Source organism: Octodon degus, unplaced genomic scaffold, assembly GCF_000260255.1.
Source record: "Octodon degus isolate 3935 unplaced genomic scaffold, OctDeg1.0 scaffold00024, whole genome shotgun sequence".
Classification (NCBI taxonomy): domain Eukaryota; kingdom Metazoa; phylum Chordata; class Mammalia; order Rodentia; family Octodontidae; genus Octodon; species Octodon degus.
This window is the reverse complement of record NW_004524600.1, coordinates 17,683,799-17,701,871: the sequence shown is the minus strand read 5'-3', so window position 1 is coordinate 17,701,871 and position 18,073 is coordinate 17,683,799. Positions and strand designations below refer to the sequence as shown.

Below are 18,073 nucleotides of genomic sequence, written 5' to 3'. Positions count from 1 at the left end.
TCAAAGAAAAAACAAGTGAGCCCCATGGACACCCTAGTGCCTGCCTGGAGAAAGTGTCCAGTCTGTGGCTTAGGGCAGGGTGTCCAGGTGGAGGCTGAGGTCTCCCAGAGGGAGGAGATGGAGAGGAGCCTGCAGAGGCCAAGTGGCTGCTGTTCACAGGGCAGAGCACTGGGAAGGCACGGGGCACAGCCAGAGGATCTGCTGAGCTTCGGAGGATCCTGCAAGAATTTATAGGAGTGTTGATCAGTGCTCTGATGGGGAACTAAGGTGAGGCCAGGGGAAGCCCTGGGCAGAAGTGGAGGGGAGAAACCCTTAGCACTCACCCAGGGCTGGGGATATGCTTGTTCTGCAAGTGCAGAAAGGAAACACTCACTCAGGAGACGGTGGGTACTTAGAACTCAGGACTTTAGCATTGGAGAAACAAAAATCAAACTATTTAAAGGCACTGAATTAACTTTGCCAAAAACATGATTTAGTTTCCAAACCCAGGTCCTCAGTTGTCCAAGGCGGAGCTCTAAGTTGATGGCACAGGTCCTGGCTCCGTCTTACAGCAGGCTCCTTAGCGTCCATGTAAGTAGTGGCCCCAATAATAGACACGCCCCAGGCTTTGCTTCAGCAAGGCTCTATCTGCCTTCCCACTGAGTATGTTTGCTCTGTCAGGTGCTAATTAGCTGTGGGGGCCAGGAAGAAGAGGTGGCTCTGCTCTTGAGGAGCATGTGGCCAGGTCATACAAGAGCACAAGAGTACAGCAGTAACCATACCAGCAGGGCAGGACACACACACACACTCTGCCCAGAGGACTGCAGAGGGTTCGGAGGAGGAGGGCACTAAAACTGAGCATGACTTGGGAGGGTTTTCCTACTGACAGTGGAGAGTACATGAGGAGCAAGAAGGAGAAACAGCAAGGCCTGAGTTGGAAGGACAGTGAGCTGGCATGTGACAAGAGTAGGTGTGCAAGGAATATTGCAGGCAGAAGCAGGATGGGGTGTGCAGCCTCCTCTGTCAGCCTCTCCCAACAGGAGATGCTCCTTGGTACAGACATTAGTTCCAAACCTAAGTCATTTATATTTCAAGTGACACGCATGACCATGTTAGAAGCAGGCCAATATTATTAAAAGGTGGTATTATAAAAATTTAAAATTTAGTAACCCAAATGCCAGAAAAGCAAGCTATCAGGTCAACCCTGTGCTTCAATATTTAAGGTCACCGTCAATCCATAATGATATGAAATTTGTTCTGTCTGTGTGTGTGTGTGCGTGTGCGCATGCGCACACGTCTGGAGGGGGAGTACAACCTGGAGCAGGACCTGAAAGCAGTGGTGAGTCACATGGGTACAACTGATGTAGCATTAGCATCTAATAGTGGAACTGCCCCAGCCATTCAGTAGAGTTAGTGACACATAAATCATAGCAGGGCTTTGGAGGATCTAATAATATACTCTTCCATAATATAAAACCTGACAAGGGATGTTTAGCATTTCTCATTAGCTACTAAAAGTTACATGTAGTCTCATCAGAAATAGGTTTTGCTGTTGGAGCCTCACTGAGCTATGGCTTGCCACTCCCACCATCACAGAAGGCAGGCTGAGCCCCAGACAGCTATGGGGTCTTGGTGAGACCTATCCTACCCTCACAGTTGTGAGAGCCTCCATAAGCCTTGACCTGCCCCCACACCATCGAGGGAAGATTGGTGAGCTTTACCCAGCCCCTCACTGTTGTGGGAACCTTGAAGAGCTTTGGCCCTCACCCCATCATTGTGGGAGCCTCACTGAGCTACAGCTTGTCCCCCTCACTGTTGTGTATGCCATGCTGGCGCAGACAGAGGGGGCTTCAGTGAGCCTATTCTGGCTTCCTACTGTTGCAGGGGCAGTGCTGACCATGCCCCACCCCTCTACTATCACTGTTGAGCCCAAGTGAATATTGGGAGCTTCAAAAATGTCAAAACAAAAGAGCAAAAGGCAATCTCAGATGTCTAGCCTACCCAGAACAAATCTAGAAATAAGGACATAGAAGAACTGGGAAGTCACACATCTGAAATTTTTGAAAGGATAGCAACTGAAGTAAAGAAACAACTCTATCAGGCTAAAGAAGAAATCAGATCAGAAATAATCTCTCAGGTAAAAAAAGGAAATGACAGCAGTCATGAACAAACAGCTCAGCACATCTAAAGAAGACACAGATTTAAAAAATAGATGAGAATAAAAAAGTGATGGAAACATTGCATGAACAATATAGTAAAGAATTAGAACACAAGCAACAGATACAAGTATATATCCAGGAAATTAAGAATTCCATTGAAAGCTAGCAAAACTGCTTGAACAAAACTGGAGCCAGACTTTCAGACCTTGAACACAACATTGCATCTAGTGATTGCCAAAGGAAAGATCTCTAAAACATTACAAGGAATCAGGAAATAGCAATTCAACAGCTGCAAGAAGATGCAAAGAAAAACAGTATCAGACAGATAGGTGTCAACCGAACAGGAAGAGTCAACACAAATGACATAAAAACACTATTTGCACAAGTAGTAGCAGAAAATTCCCAAGCATGGGAAAACAATATGACATACAGTTCAGTGAAGATATAGGATTCCAATTAGCCATGATGAAAATAAATCTATACACAGACACATAATAATCAAGAGCCTCAAAATTCAGCAAAACAACAGAATATTAAAAGACAGATCATCTATAAGAGAAAGCCCATCAGAATTGAGGCAGATTTATCAACATAAAACATCAAGTCAAGAAGAGCTTGGAGTGAAGTGTTTCAGGTTCTGAAAGAAAACAACTTCCAACCCAGATTGATGTACCCTGCAAAACTATATATCAAATTTAATGGAGAGATAAGATCCTTCCATGGCAAAGAACAACTGAAGAAATTCATGAACACCAAACCAACACTACAAAGAGTACTGAGAGATATTCTAGAAAGAGATAAAAATGACCACACCTTGAAGAATAACAATAGAAAGGAACCACCAAACAGAGCAAAGAATTAAACAGACGGGGAAGCATAGGGAAACTACAGCAGGAAAATAACATGATAAAGATAAGCCAATACATAATCACTTATAGCCATCAATGTAAAGGGCCTCAATTCACCAACCAAAAGAAGCAGATTGGAAGAGTAGATCAAAACACAAAATCCAGCAGTAGCCCTTATGTTGGAAAGACGGCAGAAGAGCAAAGAAAAAAGATCCCCTTGGTTCCAGAAAGTCTCCTGCAAAAGAAGAAAGTTTATCAAGCCCTCAAAGCCACCCAGGCAAAGCAGGCACTTTTGGCAAAGAAAGAGAGGAAGGTAAAAGAGATCAGATTAAGCGACTGGAATTTTTCCTTCATGATTCCTGGTGACAGCAACGTGACGGGGTGCACACGAAATGACTAGAAAGTGAAACCTCCTGCTTTGGAAGCACCTGATGAACATTCCATGGCCTTTGTTGTCTGCCTCCAAAGTATTAACAGGGTGAGTTCACTAGTACAGAAGACCATTGCAAGACTTCTGAAGAAGTTGTTCAGTGGTGTCTTTGTTAAAACCCTCCAAACTCTCAAAATACTGTGGATAGTGGAGCCTTATGTGATCCGGGGATTTCCCAATCTGAACTCTGTCTGGGAACTCATTTTGAAAGATGGACAGGGCAAGGTCAAGAATAAGACCTTCCTGCTGATGGACAACACTGTGATTAAGGAGCACCTGGGCAAGTTTGGTGTCATTTGCCTGAAAGACCTCATTCATGAAATTGCCTTCCCAGGGGCACATTTCCAGATCACCTGCTTCTTGCGCCCTTTCCACCTGTCTGTGGCCCAGCACGCTACCAAGAACAGAGTGGGCTTCCTCAAGGAGATGGGCTCACTTGGCTATCGGGGTGAGTGTATCAACCAGCTCATTCACCAGTTGAACTAGTTCCAGAGACTGGAAGGAAATACAAGGGAATTGGCATGGCAGGCACCTCTCAGCACTACCCACTTTCAAGGAAGAGTTCCATCGTTTCCCATCATGCCACAGATGAAATCAACACTTGCTGCGGAGAAAGAGGTCCTCTTTTGTTGCATCTTCTGTCCTGGGGCTTGCTATTGGTGAATGAGTAACCTAAGGAGGGTATTAGGCTCCCTATCTCTATGACTTGGAGCAGTGGATCCAGCCCAGAGGTATACTTGAGTCTGGAAACCCAGGGCTTTCTTTTGAAAAGACTTAAATACAGTTACAACTGTCTGGAAAAAAAGAAAAAAGAAACACAGTCCACCAATATGCTGTATTCAAGAAACACATTTAACTCAAAAGTAAATTGACAGACTGGAAGTCAAAGGATGGAAAACAATACTCCATGCCAAAGAACCCAGAAAAAAGCATGGGTAGCTATTCTGGCTGCTGACAATGTGAACTTCAAACCAGAAATGATCAAAAGAGATAAGGAAGGTCACTACACACTTGTTAGGGGAAATCTGTGAGAGGAAGAGTCAAAGATCATAAACATATATGCACCCAATGTGGGAGCCCCCAACTGTATAAGACAAGTTTTAACAGACATGAGAAATCGAAGGAGCAATAACTCAATTGTAATAGGGGCCTTTAAAACCCTATTGTCACAAATAGACAGATAAAGTAGGTAAAAAAAAAAAAAAAACAGCAAAGAAATAACAGAACTAAATCTAACTGGTAAAGAAATGGACTTAGTACATTTTTACAGAGTGCTCCATACCACATCAGTATACATATTCTTCTCAGCTGCACATGGGATGTTCTCCAAAACAGACCATATACTAGCACATAAAGCATACTCAAGTAAATACAAAGAAATTGAAATCATCCCATGCATATTACCTGACCATGTGTCATGAAACTGGAAATTATTGACAAAATAAATTGCAAAAAACTCCATAAACACATGGAAATTAAATAACACCCTCCTGAACAATCAAGAGTCACAGATCAAATTAAAGAAGAAATTAAATGATATTTGCAACCAAATGAAAATGCAGATACAACTTACAGGAACCTATGGGAGGCAGTGAAAGCAGTATTAAGAAGGAAATTTATATTGGTAAGTTCTCATATCAGGAAACAGAACAAATCCAAATAAACAACCTTATGCTATACCTGAAGCTCCTCAAAAAGAAGAGCAAGCCCAGTCCAAAGACCAAAGAAAGCAGAAAACTATAAAGATCAGAGCAGAAATTAATGCAATGGAGACAAAGAAAATGACACAAAGAATTAATGAATCAAAGGGCTGGTTCTCTGAAAAAATAAATAAAATTGATAGGCCCTAGCCAACATTATAAAAAAAAAAAGAAAGAAAAATTCAAATTCATGCAATAAGGAATGGAAAGGGTAAAATCACTAGAGACCCAAAGAAATTCAGGAAGTTGTCAATATCTGCATCAAATATCTTTACTGTCCTTGGATGGAAAATACAGAAAAAATGGACAGATTCCTAGATACAAATGAATTGCCAAAGCTGAATCAAGAAGACAATATATAAATTCTGAATAACCCAATATCAGTCAATGAAGTTGAAAATGTGTAATAAAAAAATACCAACAAAGAAAAACTCAGGTCCTGATGGATTCATTGCTAAATTCTATAAGAAATTTAGAGAAGATTTAATGCCAACTCTTCTCAAACTTTCAAAGAAATTGAAAGGGAAGCAAATATCCCAAACTCATTCCTCAAGGCAAGTGTTACTCTGGTACCAAAACCAGAGAAAAATCCAACCAGAAAAGAGAATGATACTCCAATCTACCTGTCATGGTTTGGGGTTTTTGCAAGGTGAACAATATAATACAGGACACATTTTATAATAGTATTTTATAATGAATCATCCAAGGGTCACATACTACAAGTGCAGGAAATCCTTCCACACACTAAATACTAAAGAATCCAGCTGAGGGCTTAGAGCTCATAACAATGCCTCCTCAAGTTCAACTGGAGGTCTAGAACCCACAACAAAGTCCCATGCAGGCCCACTTCATGGATGTGTGCTGGAAAGGCCCAGAGGTCAGTGGTGGAAGCTGGGAAGTCTATGCCAGTGGGATGAAGAATATATGCTAGCAAGTTGAGGGATCTGAACCGGATCTAGGAAGCAATGCTCAAGGTAAGCTACCACAGCTGTCCTCAGCAACAGTGAGGTCCCGAGCTCCTCCAGTGATGAGGAAAGCTGAGCTCCCATCAGGAAAGCCAATGGGACAAGCTTCATGAGGCTGAGCAGGGCACCATCTTGCCCTCCAGAGCCAAGAACTGATGCTCAAATGAAGACAGAGCTCCTCCAAAGTTCACTGGGAAAGCCAGAATGACAAAGTCCTCCAGCAGAACAGCCCAAGAGAACTAGCAGCTTCCAACAGCTCCAACAGCTTCTCCAAACAGCATCCCTAACAGCATTTCAGCAGTTTCTCCTGTTCTGCCTTTATGCTGCTGGCAACAATCCTGACACCCAGCGCCTCCCACACCCAGCACCATGCCAGTTTAATTCATCTGTGTGTAGTAAGTTGACCACCTGTTAGAAATCCACTATACTACCCAATGGACCTAGATGAAAAATCCTTAATAAAATACTGGTAAACAGAATATAGCAAATCATCAAGAAGATTATACATCATGAACCAGTGGTAATCACCCAAAGAATGCAGGGGTGGTTCAGTATATATAAGTCCATAAATGTAATATGCCACATCAACAAAGCCACATGATCATGTCCACAGATGTAGAAAAGGCTTTTGACAAAGTCCAACACTCATTTATGATAAAAACTCTACAGAAAATCATAATAGTTGGTCTTTACCTCAACCTGATAAAAGCTATCTATGACAAACCAACAGCCAACATCATACTAAATGAACAAAAACTGAAATCCTTCACTCTAAAATCAAGGACAAGACAAGGATGTCCATGTTCACCACTTCTATTCAATATAGTTCTGAAAACATTAGCCAGAGTAATAAGACAAGAGAGAAAAATAAAAAGGATAAGGATTGGAAAGGGAAAGTGAGATTATCATTTGCAGATGACATTGTACTTGACATAGAAGTCCCAGAAAACTCCACAAAGAGACTTATTGATTTAGTAACCAAATTCAGTAGTACAGCAGGATACAAAGTCAACACTCAAAAATCAATAGCATTTTTGTACATAACAAAAATCATTGAAAGAGAAATCAGGGAAGCCATCCTTTTACCATAACTTCCAAGAAAATGAAATACTTATGAATCAACCTAATACAGGAAGTAAAATATCTATATAGTGAAAATTACAGTACTCTGAAAAAAGAAATAAAAAAAAGATTTCAGAAATGGAAAGATATTCCTTGCTTCTTCACAGGAAAAACAACACTGTGAAAATGGCCATACATCCAAAATTGTTATATACATTGAGTACAAACCTGATTAAAATACCATTAGCATACCTCATAGATCTAGAGAAAATATTCCTAAAATTCATCTTGAACCAGAAGAGACCTAGAATAGCAAAAGCAATCTGGACAACAAAGGCAAGGTAGGACGTGCTACAATCCATGATTGAAATTATACCACAAAGCTAATATGATAAAATCAGCATGCCACTGGCAAAAAGCAGACCTGAGGATCAATGGAACAGATTAGAAGATGCAAATACAGCTATAAACAAACACACTCAGCCACCTTATCTTTGACAATGGGGCCAACCATGTTCACTGGAAGAGAGATAGCCTCTTTAACAAACAGTGCCAGAAAAACTGGCTTTCCACATGCAGAAGGCTAAGATTAGACTCATGTCTGTCACTATGTACTAAACTAAAGTCAAATGGATCAAAGATTTAAATATTAAAACTGAAACACTAAATCTACTGGAGGAGAATATAGGTAGAAATCTTTTTTTTTAATATTTATTTATTTTTATTTATTACATTTATTTATTGTGTGTGTGTGGCCAGCTCAGCCCACCAGGGGGCGGGTCTGGCTGGCATGTGGTGCTGGGGATCGAACCGCGGTCCCTGTGCTTTGCCAAGCTTGTTTCAAATAGGTGCTTTAGACCACTGAGCCATCTCTCCAGCCCCATAGGTAGAAATCTTAAAGACACAGAAGTAGATGGAGAGTTCATGAACAAAAACCAAATGCAGGAGAAACACTTCAATGAATAAACAACTCATTGGGTTCTCATCTTATTGAAAAGTTTTTGAAAATCAAAGGAAATTACCAACACAGTGAAAAGAAAACTCAACAATTGGGAAAAAATTTTATCTTACTGTCCCTTAGACAAAAGACTTCTATGTAGAACATACAAAGAATTTTTTAAAATCAGGCCCCCAAAATTCAAAGACTTAATAAAAAATTGAGCATCTGAGATACATACACACTTCTCAGATGAAGAAATATAAATCAGCAATAAATATGTGAAAAATGTTCAACATTACTGGTCATTTGAGAAGTGCAAATTAAGATAGCATTGAGATTCCATCTCACCCCAGAAAGAATGGCTGTCTTCAAGAAGTCAACCAACAACAAATGCTGGAGGGGCTGCGGGGAAAAAGGAATGCTTTTCCTTTCTTGATACAACCACTATGGAAATAAGTGTAGAGCTTCCTCAAAAAGCTAGGATTGGAGGCCCCATTCATCCCAGCTATTCTCTTCCTGGGTACCTTTCCAGAACTGAGCTGAAAATAATCATACCACAATGATATATGTACACCCATGTTTATAGCAGCACAATTTGTCATAGCTAAACCTTGGAAATAACCAAATGGCCATGAATGAGGAATGGATCAAAAAGATATGGTATTTTTAAACAATGTAGTATTACTCAGATATTAAAAAAAAAAAAGTTTACCCAGAGGCAGTCATTTTATTTGTACTCTTTAGGTCTTTATCCTTGGAGGTCTTGGGGACCGTCACAGTCTCACACTCTTCCTATGAACAGATAATTCCCAAGCACAACTTCTCAGCAGGACTCCATGCTTACTGAGGATGGGTGAGGGAGGGGAGATGGTGGGGACCAGGGATGCTACCAGGTGGGGTCCTTGCACTGGCTATTCTCTTAGACCACTGTGGGGAGACTTTAAACAAACAAACAACAACAACAAAAAGTAACTTGACACCTCTCTCTGCTGCCTAGATTCTGACTGTATTTTTCCAGAGTCAGGCCCAAAGATTGGGATTTTAGAAAAGACTCTCAAGCGACTCTAACAGGGACAGCTTAGAGAGCACACTCTCATTGTAAAGGATGCCTAGGATGTAGCAGGTGCCATCAAGTTGTTTCCACCTGGTCGGAAGGAAAAGACACTAGTGGAGGGCCACCTCAGCTACACATAACTGAGTGAAAACTGGGTGGAGGAGTTCCAGTGGCCTAGGATGGCAGGAGTGTGGAGAACAACTGGAAGGAAGCTATGACCCTCACTCTCTGCCACAATTTCACCAAGAGCCTCCAAGCCGAGTTCATCCCAGAAGCTTCCCTTCTTGCCTCAGCCCACTCTACTTTTCCTTGTCTTGTCAGGCCCTGAAATCAGCAAGACCATGTCACATCCTGCCTGAAACCCCCCAAAGAGCTCTGAAGGACTGTTAGGGCAGAGATCGAACTTCAGCCTGTGGCACTGGCCCTGCCTTTTGTTGCCCGAACATCCCGATGCATTTCCTCACGTGCTTGTGCATTTGTGGGTCACTCAGCTTGAGACACCTTTTGCCTTGTTCTTACAGCTTGCTGATTCCTTTTTCTCTGGGTCTCACACAGCAGATCAAGTTCTCAGGCGCATCCCATGGTCCCATCCAGAGCAGCCTTCCAGCCCAACCTCACTCGCTACCCAAACACAGCTTAAGCTTCCCGAATCCAAAAGTTTATGATCCCATAGGCTAATGCGGAACTTTTTAGAGGTGATACAATGCCAGAAGTAGAAAAATCCCACTCCTGACCGTGTGTGATGAGTTACAGTGAAAATCCAGGCATGTCAAAAATACTGTATAAAATTCCTGTTAAACAATGTGTGCAGGTAAATTGGCTCTCTGTAGCTACTACACATACCTGAGATCATCAACTTACGAAGTGAAAAGGTTGATTTTGGATCACAGTTTTAGAGGTCATGGTCCTTGATCAATTGGCTTGCTTGCTCTTGGACTGTGGTGGCATCGTGATGGGGCATGTGGTATAGCTAAACTTCCCCTCACATCCAGGGAGCATGCCCCAGTGTCCTGAAAGCCTCCTTGCAGGCTACCTCTTCAGAGCTGCTAACAGTACCTCTCCGGGAACAAAGCATATGAAACAGGCTCCTGCAGGACATTTCAGATTCAAACTGTAGAGCAGTGCATGAGGTGTACAGGAAGCAATGAAGTGTATGTTCCAATCTGGGATCTATCCCCAGGATAGCTCATTATGTATATGCAGATAATTCCAAACCAGAAAAGATCTAAAGCAGGAAACATTTGTGAGCCCCAGCATCAGATTACTAACTTTGCAACACTGAGCACAATCAAAGCACTTTGTCAGCTCCTTACTAAGTTGGGCATTCTCTGCTGGAGAGGTCCACAAAGACAAAAGCTCTATCGCACTCTTACATGCTGCGTTTCCCAGATGTACAGATATAGGAACAATGTTCTTGTGTCTACAATGAGAAAACAAATCAGGTAGAAGGTAAGGACATAGAAGAGCGGGGGTAGAAGATGGGCTGGCGGCGTCAAGCATATCCAGTTACTAACAGCAACAAATGTCAGGACTTGAAGTTCATGTCTGTTGAGGTGTGAAAACTGTGCTCAAAAGGAATGATTCAAGTCTAAGAATGGAATCCTGATTCCAAAATCCAGTCACGAGGCATCTCTGTAGACTTGCTACAGAATTAGAAGGTTAAATATTTAGAACACATTGGTTTATGTGAGGAAATTAGAAATGTAATTTTGTGTATGATATCTTGATGATGGGAAGCTTTCTGAAAAACAATTCCACAGATACCTATTATCAAATAGTAGGAAGACCTGACTACCTACCTCTCTACCTATTTTTGGAACTGTAGCTTAAATGAGATGACCGTCTCAGTGTAGTCTGCAAAGCTTGTAGTGCTTCACAGAATAACAGCGTGGGAGGAGGTTCTGCAGACTGTAACGCGTGTTATTGGCACAAATAAAAGAACTAGCCACATGTTCAAATAGGGCAGAGCTTTGCCACTTGGTGATCTTGCCTCCAACCACAATCTCTCTGGGAAAAGAAAGAGTAAAAATTCTTCCAGACTGCAGAAAGGTGTGTCTGAATTTTATTCCAACATCACTTTAAAACTTGAGGGTTCCTTAAAAAAAATTCTTCTATTAGTGATCTTAATATTATCATAAAAAGTTTTTAGAGTGGTACCAGCATTCATAAGTGTGCTCTACCAAAAAGTCCTTGATTTTATAATCTGTCACAAATGTATAAATGTTTATGAAATGCTTTCAGCTAATATTTTTCTTACCCATATATTGATTTCTACCTAACAGACTATTCAGATCTATGATGAGATTTCTTTGACACTGAATTTCAAAATGAATTTCCTTTTGGAAAAAGTACTCCAAACTAATTAAATAGCATACCTGATTTAATTTTAAAAATACATGCATTTATTACAGCCCAAGCTTTGTACTAGATGTTGTACAAGTTACAAAGACCTGGAATTCCCTCTCTCAAAACAATATGACAACATTGAAGAGCTCTGTTGACTTTACTGTTACTAAGAAGTACTGTATTTATTGATAAAGCATCTACTTAAATATTGGTGAATTCTTACTTGGCCTCAATCTCCTCATGTATAACTTGGGGAAAATAATATTTATTATCATAGTGATTGAAAGTTATTTTTTGTTTTATTTTCACAGCATTGGGACTTGAACACAGAGACTTTGCTCTGGGCTACAACCTCAGCTCTTTTTATTTTTTAAAACAAGATCTCACTAAGTTGCCTACTAATTTGGGATCATTCTGCCCCAGCCTTCAGAGAGCTGGGGTTACAGGCCATTGTAAGTGTTGAAGATGAAACATGTGTAACGTACTTCCCTTGGCCTTCCCTCAGCACCCAGGGCACACAGGTGTTCCCAGAGGTAAGCTTTCCTTTATAGACATTTTTTAGTTAAATACGATTTATCTTTGTTTTGATATATCGCTGCTGCCCAGTTTACAAAAATAGAACTTTGACATTACCTTTTTATAGACAATATCTCATATCATCAATTTTTAATAATTCATTTGAAATGATCTGTTTGGATAAATAAAATAAGAGCACTGCTCTCTTATCTTATATGCCTTTGCAGGGACTGAATTCCATTGCTGGACTCGTAGGTTGAAGTCTGGCTCTTGGTCCTTCTTTCTTTCTCAGATCGTGATGCTACAAGGCAGTGGAATGCCCCAAAGGGTAGCAACAGGGAAGGAGAAGCGAAATCACGGACAGAGATGACACAGGGGCTCAATTTCCAGATAGCCAAGCCTCAACAGTGACGCAGGTGAACGCGGCTAGTTAGGAGAAATGGCTTCCTGTATTAGAAAAATGGGAAGTTAACTGGGGAAGAATTGGGGAGAGGAAGCATAAGATAAAAAGAGAAAGCAAAAATGAAGAAAAGCGACTTTAACAACGATGCCCAGATTACAGTATCTACCTTGTGACTGATATCCCCTGAAGAAACTGTGCTTAATACAGTTGAGAGATGCATTTTATATTCCGTCTTAGGAATCACCACAAATAGCACAGACAAGGAATAACATGCTAATTCTAGGAGCACGTGTTTCCTTCGTGTGCTAAGAAACTTGTCTATTGCTATCAAACTCAGCAATTCCCAAAACTGCCTCAACATCAAGTTCTGCCCCACTTCCCAAAACTGCCCCACATCAAGGGGATGTGGTTAATTTATTTCCTGTGGAATTAGTATAAAACAGCATATGATTTAGAAAATGTTGGGTTATTAACTGCCCCCCATCAGTCTCCAAAACATGTTTGTGTTCATTTTCTCTACCTTTTCCAATAATTCTTGTTGATTAAAGCCATTTGACAAGCACTCCTATTTTATTTTGTGGATATAGAAAAATTAAAATTTATTTGCCATTAGAAAGATGAATGGAGGCTGGGGAGATAGCTCAGTAGTCTAAGTGTCTGCCTGGAAAGCGCAAGGACCCAAATTTGAACCCTGGTACTACATACCATGCCAGTTCCGAAACACCAGGCACACGGAGCTGGCCCCAAAACCTGGTGTGGTGGTGTATACCTGTAATTCTAGCACTGGGGAGCCTGAGACAGGAGGATCGCTCTGAGTCTGAACTGTGTAGTGAGACACTGTGTCAAAAGGAAAAAAAAAAAAAAAAAGATGAATGATTGCAAAGGAAAAAACTTTGAACAAATTATAATTTGAAAATAACAACAAACTTTATTTTTGAACCACATTTTGTTTGACTTCGATACATTCTTGAGACAAGTGTGCTAGTTTATTCTCTCTCTCTCTCTCTCTCTCTCTCTCTCTCTCTCTCTCTCTCTCTCTCAGCAGAGACTGAACTCAGGACCTTGCACTGCCCAGGCAGGTGCTTAAGCTGCTGACCTACATGCCCCGCCCCTGTTAGTTTACTCTCAAAATTCAAAAGCACTCCATAATTACAATAAAAACTAGGAAAAATTTGAGTGCTATCTGTAGAGTACTCTAATGTTTCAATGTATATCTATTCTTCCTCTTGGCATTTTTGATTTAAGGAACAGTGATCTCCATAATGATATCAGCATTTTGAAAACAGATGTTCCAAAAAGTAGAGTTAGTAAATGCCAATTTTCTGTTTAGAAAAAATAAAATCCTGCATGCTCTAGAAAATATCCATTCGGTTAATCATATAATGCTAAAATAGTATTAAAAACACAAAAAATTAAAGTTTTAAATCTATTTGTTTCAGTTAATAAAACATTCAATAACAAATACAAGTTGTGGCCCAGAGAATAAGAATTCATCTTTAATTATGAAGAAAACATGTTCTAGGTTGTTATTTAAATTTTTAGAAGAGCTAGCAGTACCATATTCCTCAACATCAGGACCAGTGATCATCCACGTAAGCAATGGTCGCACAACTACAGACGGAAGCATGTAGAGTACAGCAAATGTTTATGCGCCCATACGTACACACGGATGTGTGCACAACATTGTATTTTGCCAGGCACGGTGCATCTATAATCTCAGTAGTTTGAGAAGCTGAGGTTGAAAAGCTGAACCCCAGCCTAGGCAATTTAGTAATTTAGCAGGACTCTATCATAAAAAATAAAAAGTGCTGACGATATATCTTGATGTGAAGGCTCTGGGTTTAATCTTCAAGACTGAAAACTACCTTACCAACTAACTAAATAAATGTCACATCACTTAAAAATACCATGGTTAACCAATTTATAGGTAAGAGCATAAGATGACCGTAGAAAGGCAAAGGGAACACATTAAAATTGCACCAGCTAGCTTATAAACAAAGCCAAATGTTCTAGGAAGCAATCTCTTTCAAAAAACTAGCAATGCCCATGAGAAATGGGCTCCACGGAGACCCTTTCTCCTGACGAAGGATCTTCAGGTGTCCAGGAAATTAGGCATGACAGCTTGAGATGCTGGGGTAGATTTCCCAATTAATAAAACTTCCAATCAGCTTGAACTGAAAGGTCTTTGTGCTCATATTTTCTTAGGGAATGGCCTAGCCTTTTGCCAAATTATCTCAGTGCTTCGGGATATTTTCTCTGGGCTAAGTCTTATTTCCATCTGTACTGAAAGATGAAGTGATTGAAAACCTCCTTTCTCTACCCCAGCCCAGGGGATCCATCTTCCAAGGGTCGAGAAGCATAAGCTGCCACTGAGTTTCCTGGGCTACAGTACACAAAACATATGTAAAACAGAAAATATTTTTAAGCTGATTAAGAATCCAAACAAACCGCCCACCCTGCCTTATTTTAAATCCATGGTTAGTAAGGGAGCGCACGTGTGCGCGCGCATGCGCAATATATATCTTTCGGCGAATTAAAAGTCATCATTATGGCCTCTACTATGCTTCGTGGACAACACAAAAGATATTTCAAAAGCAACACTCCCGGAGCAGACAGAAGTCATCATCTTCCCCTCCAAACTCATCTTGTGTTCCATAGTGCTCAGCTCCTGTCTTGGACCCTCAAAAAAAAAAAAAAAAAGACAAAACACTGGACACCTGAAAGGTCTCCTCTGACTCACCGACGTGTCTCTACTTCATTCCTGTTCACCGTCCTCTAACCGGCACACAACCAAAGTGCGCTGCAGTCCCACCCCAGTGCCCCACCCGCATCCATCATCCACTCTCCCCGGGCCACCTGGCCGCTCTCTCGTATGTAACTGCTCAGTTTCCCCCATTATCCTCTGCACTCCTCCTAACAACCATCCTGCCAGAGCGCGTGTCTGTCACCAAGCAACTTGTTTCGGTGTTCAGATGGTTCTCTAAAGATCCAGCAGCATAGAGTATAACCACGTACCTGCACGGTGGCCAGCTCTGTTCACTTTTACCTTCTTTTCCCTTCACAACCATCTCAGGAAATTGACACAACTACTGTCACCACTTCCAGATGAGAAATTAACGCACAAGGAGTTTATGTCACCTGTTCATGGCTGCCGGGAGGCAGGTGGCACAGCCAGGATTCACCTAAGGCATCTGTCACCCTTGCCAGTTCCACTGCAAACCTTATTCCATTTGCCTCCAGCTAAACCTTCAGCCTCTTTCTGCAGGGAACTGTAGACTGTGACTTCTCAGATTCAGTGACTGTACATCAAGCATCAAAAACCTTTAAACCACTGGGATAGGATAGATGGCGAAGGTTCAGTGGCCCTCGGGGGCTGCCGCCTCCTCCCCAAATGAGGACGCCTCTTAGGACCCACACAAGGTAACAGAAATATCTTGATTTCAAGTAAGTGGAGTGCAGTAAAGCTTGTAGCACTTATTTTTTAAAAAAGACTGTAGAATATGGAATTTTATTCAGAAACATTGCATCTCAGGTCATCAGCACTCGCCACTGAACAGTACCTGGGCACTGCTCACTGCTCATTCATGAGGAAGCTCGAGTGAGAGGTGATAGAGGGACATAGGTGCAATGGCAGAATAACCTGACTGTAGTTAAGAGTCATGAGTTTGTCATTTAAAAGGACCATCCAGCTGAGTTGTTGTTGAACTTCTAAGAAAAATGAGGCACAGGTGAAAGAAGAAAAGCTTAGGTATTGCTAAAATTGCCCTAACATATTCCACACGCTCACAGAGTTTGATAAATATTTCATGGTTATTCCAGGAAAAGCTTTTAAAGGAATACCTAAGCCAGCAATTACGGGGAAGGGACGTCTTCGGCTCTCAGAGAGTTGGGAATGTCAGCTCTTTGCTGCCGAGGAGTGGCTGGCTGGATTACAAGGCACAGTTGCTGAATGGTCCACAACCCACCAAAAGGGCAGGGTCCCTGGTGGCTCCTTTCTACTTAACAAGAAAACCACACACAAGTGTGTCTAAAGCAGCGTTCCTTCTGAGAGATTTGAATAAATCAGAGGCACTTGGCTGGCGGGGTGGGGTGATGGCTGGGTTTCTGCCTAACAGCTCTCCAAGCTTCTTGCAGAAACCCTTGCTGAAAAGAGGCCTGGCTCCTTAAATCCCATGGCTCACTAGCCAGCATGGGTGCTCAGCTATAAACTGCTGGACTCGGATGTCCACTGCCTAAACCCACTTCGGATCACAAATATTTAGGCAAATATTTAACATCACCATTATATAAATAAATCAGTAAAACTTCAATGCTCCATGTTAACAGAGCCATTTAGTAGAATGCCAAAGACATTTCAGGTTTTTGTTTGGCTAGTAACAGCGCATATCAAATGCCCGTCTTCTACTCAATCGATACGATTTATTAAAATACGTGTGCGAAGGATATTTGCATTTCTCTCCTGGAAGAGAAGTGCTTTCATCATCTAAAAATGACCCTGAAAGTAACTGTTGATGGGCAATTATATGCTGTTTATAAGAAAGATGTTATTTCTGAACTACTTAAAAAATATAATTTAGAAGCCTTTTATTCTGTTCAAAAGTATACATGGTTATATTTGGGATTATATCTCAAATTGGAAATGATATAGAAACTGCTACTTTAAGAGCCATTCTTCGCAGCATATTCTTAAACCTTGTCAGGAAGTGAGGTATTTTATTAATGGCATCTAATAGCATAAACAAATATAGCAACAAATGGTGCCAACGCTTCTCCCCCAAGGCTATAGTTAGCCAGAAATAACAACCCTTCACATTTCTGAAGCCTACAAAAAGACGGCTACAGTAGTTTCTTGCCTTTTCTTAAATGGCCTTTAAATAAATACATGAGTCAGTGAAGAGAGGCACTTACTTGAATTAAAGTGATAATTCTGCCAGGACGTCAGGATAATTAATTGTGGGTGGCAGAAGTTTGAAATGAGGCTACATTGGAAATCCTGTCCATTTATTTATATATTTTTACTCACTCTCTTGCTGTAATTAGAGAAGCTGTCCCTTGATCTTCAAATCATGCCTTGTCACAGAGCAGAGACCTACATGCTCCTTTGACAAGCTCAATGGTATATTTCAATGACAAACATGGGTGTAGAATTCACATGCATGAATCCAGCCCTCTTCCTACTACTCTTACTACCGCTGCTACTACTACTCTCTTCCTCTCTCCCTCTCCCTCTCTCTCTGTCACACACACACATGCACACACACGCACATGCACACACACTTTCCTTACACTCATTTTCTTCTTCTACCTTAGCATCTGTGTTCCAGATATTCTACTGTTCAATTTATTTCGGTGCCCTCAGTCTCAAAGACAGCATGATTTCTATCAGGGAGGTTTGGGTCTGGCAAGGGACATCAACACGCCACACAAAGGAGCCTTACTGCCTTTAGAACCGCTGCCTGTTCATGCTCCCCATGCTCGAGACTAAAGGGCTCTGTTTCAAAACCAAGATGCCGCAGCTCCAGGGGCAGTGCTGAGTGTGGACTGTGTCAAAGGACACAGTTTCGCAGGAGCACTGATTGCCTCAGGACTGGTGGCCTCACTGTAAAGCTGATTCCAGCTGAGTCGCTAAACTGAAGAGTTTCAGGTGACAGAGAACCCAGGATGCAGCCAG

At 41.4% G+C, this 18,073-nt stretch overlaps 1 pseudogene; it reads left to right on the top strand.

Annotated features, from left to right (window-relative positions):
- The first annotated feature begins 1,264 nt into the window (after positions 1-1,264).
- On the top strand, positions 1,265-3,902 carry LOC101562552 (annotated as a pseudogene).
- Positions 3,903-18,073: the final 14,171 nt, after the last annotated feature.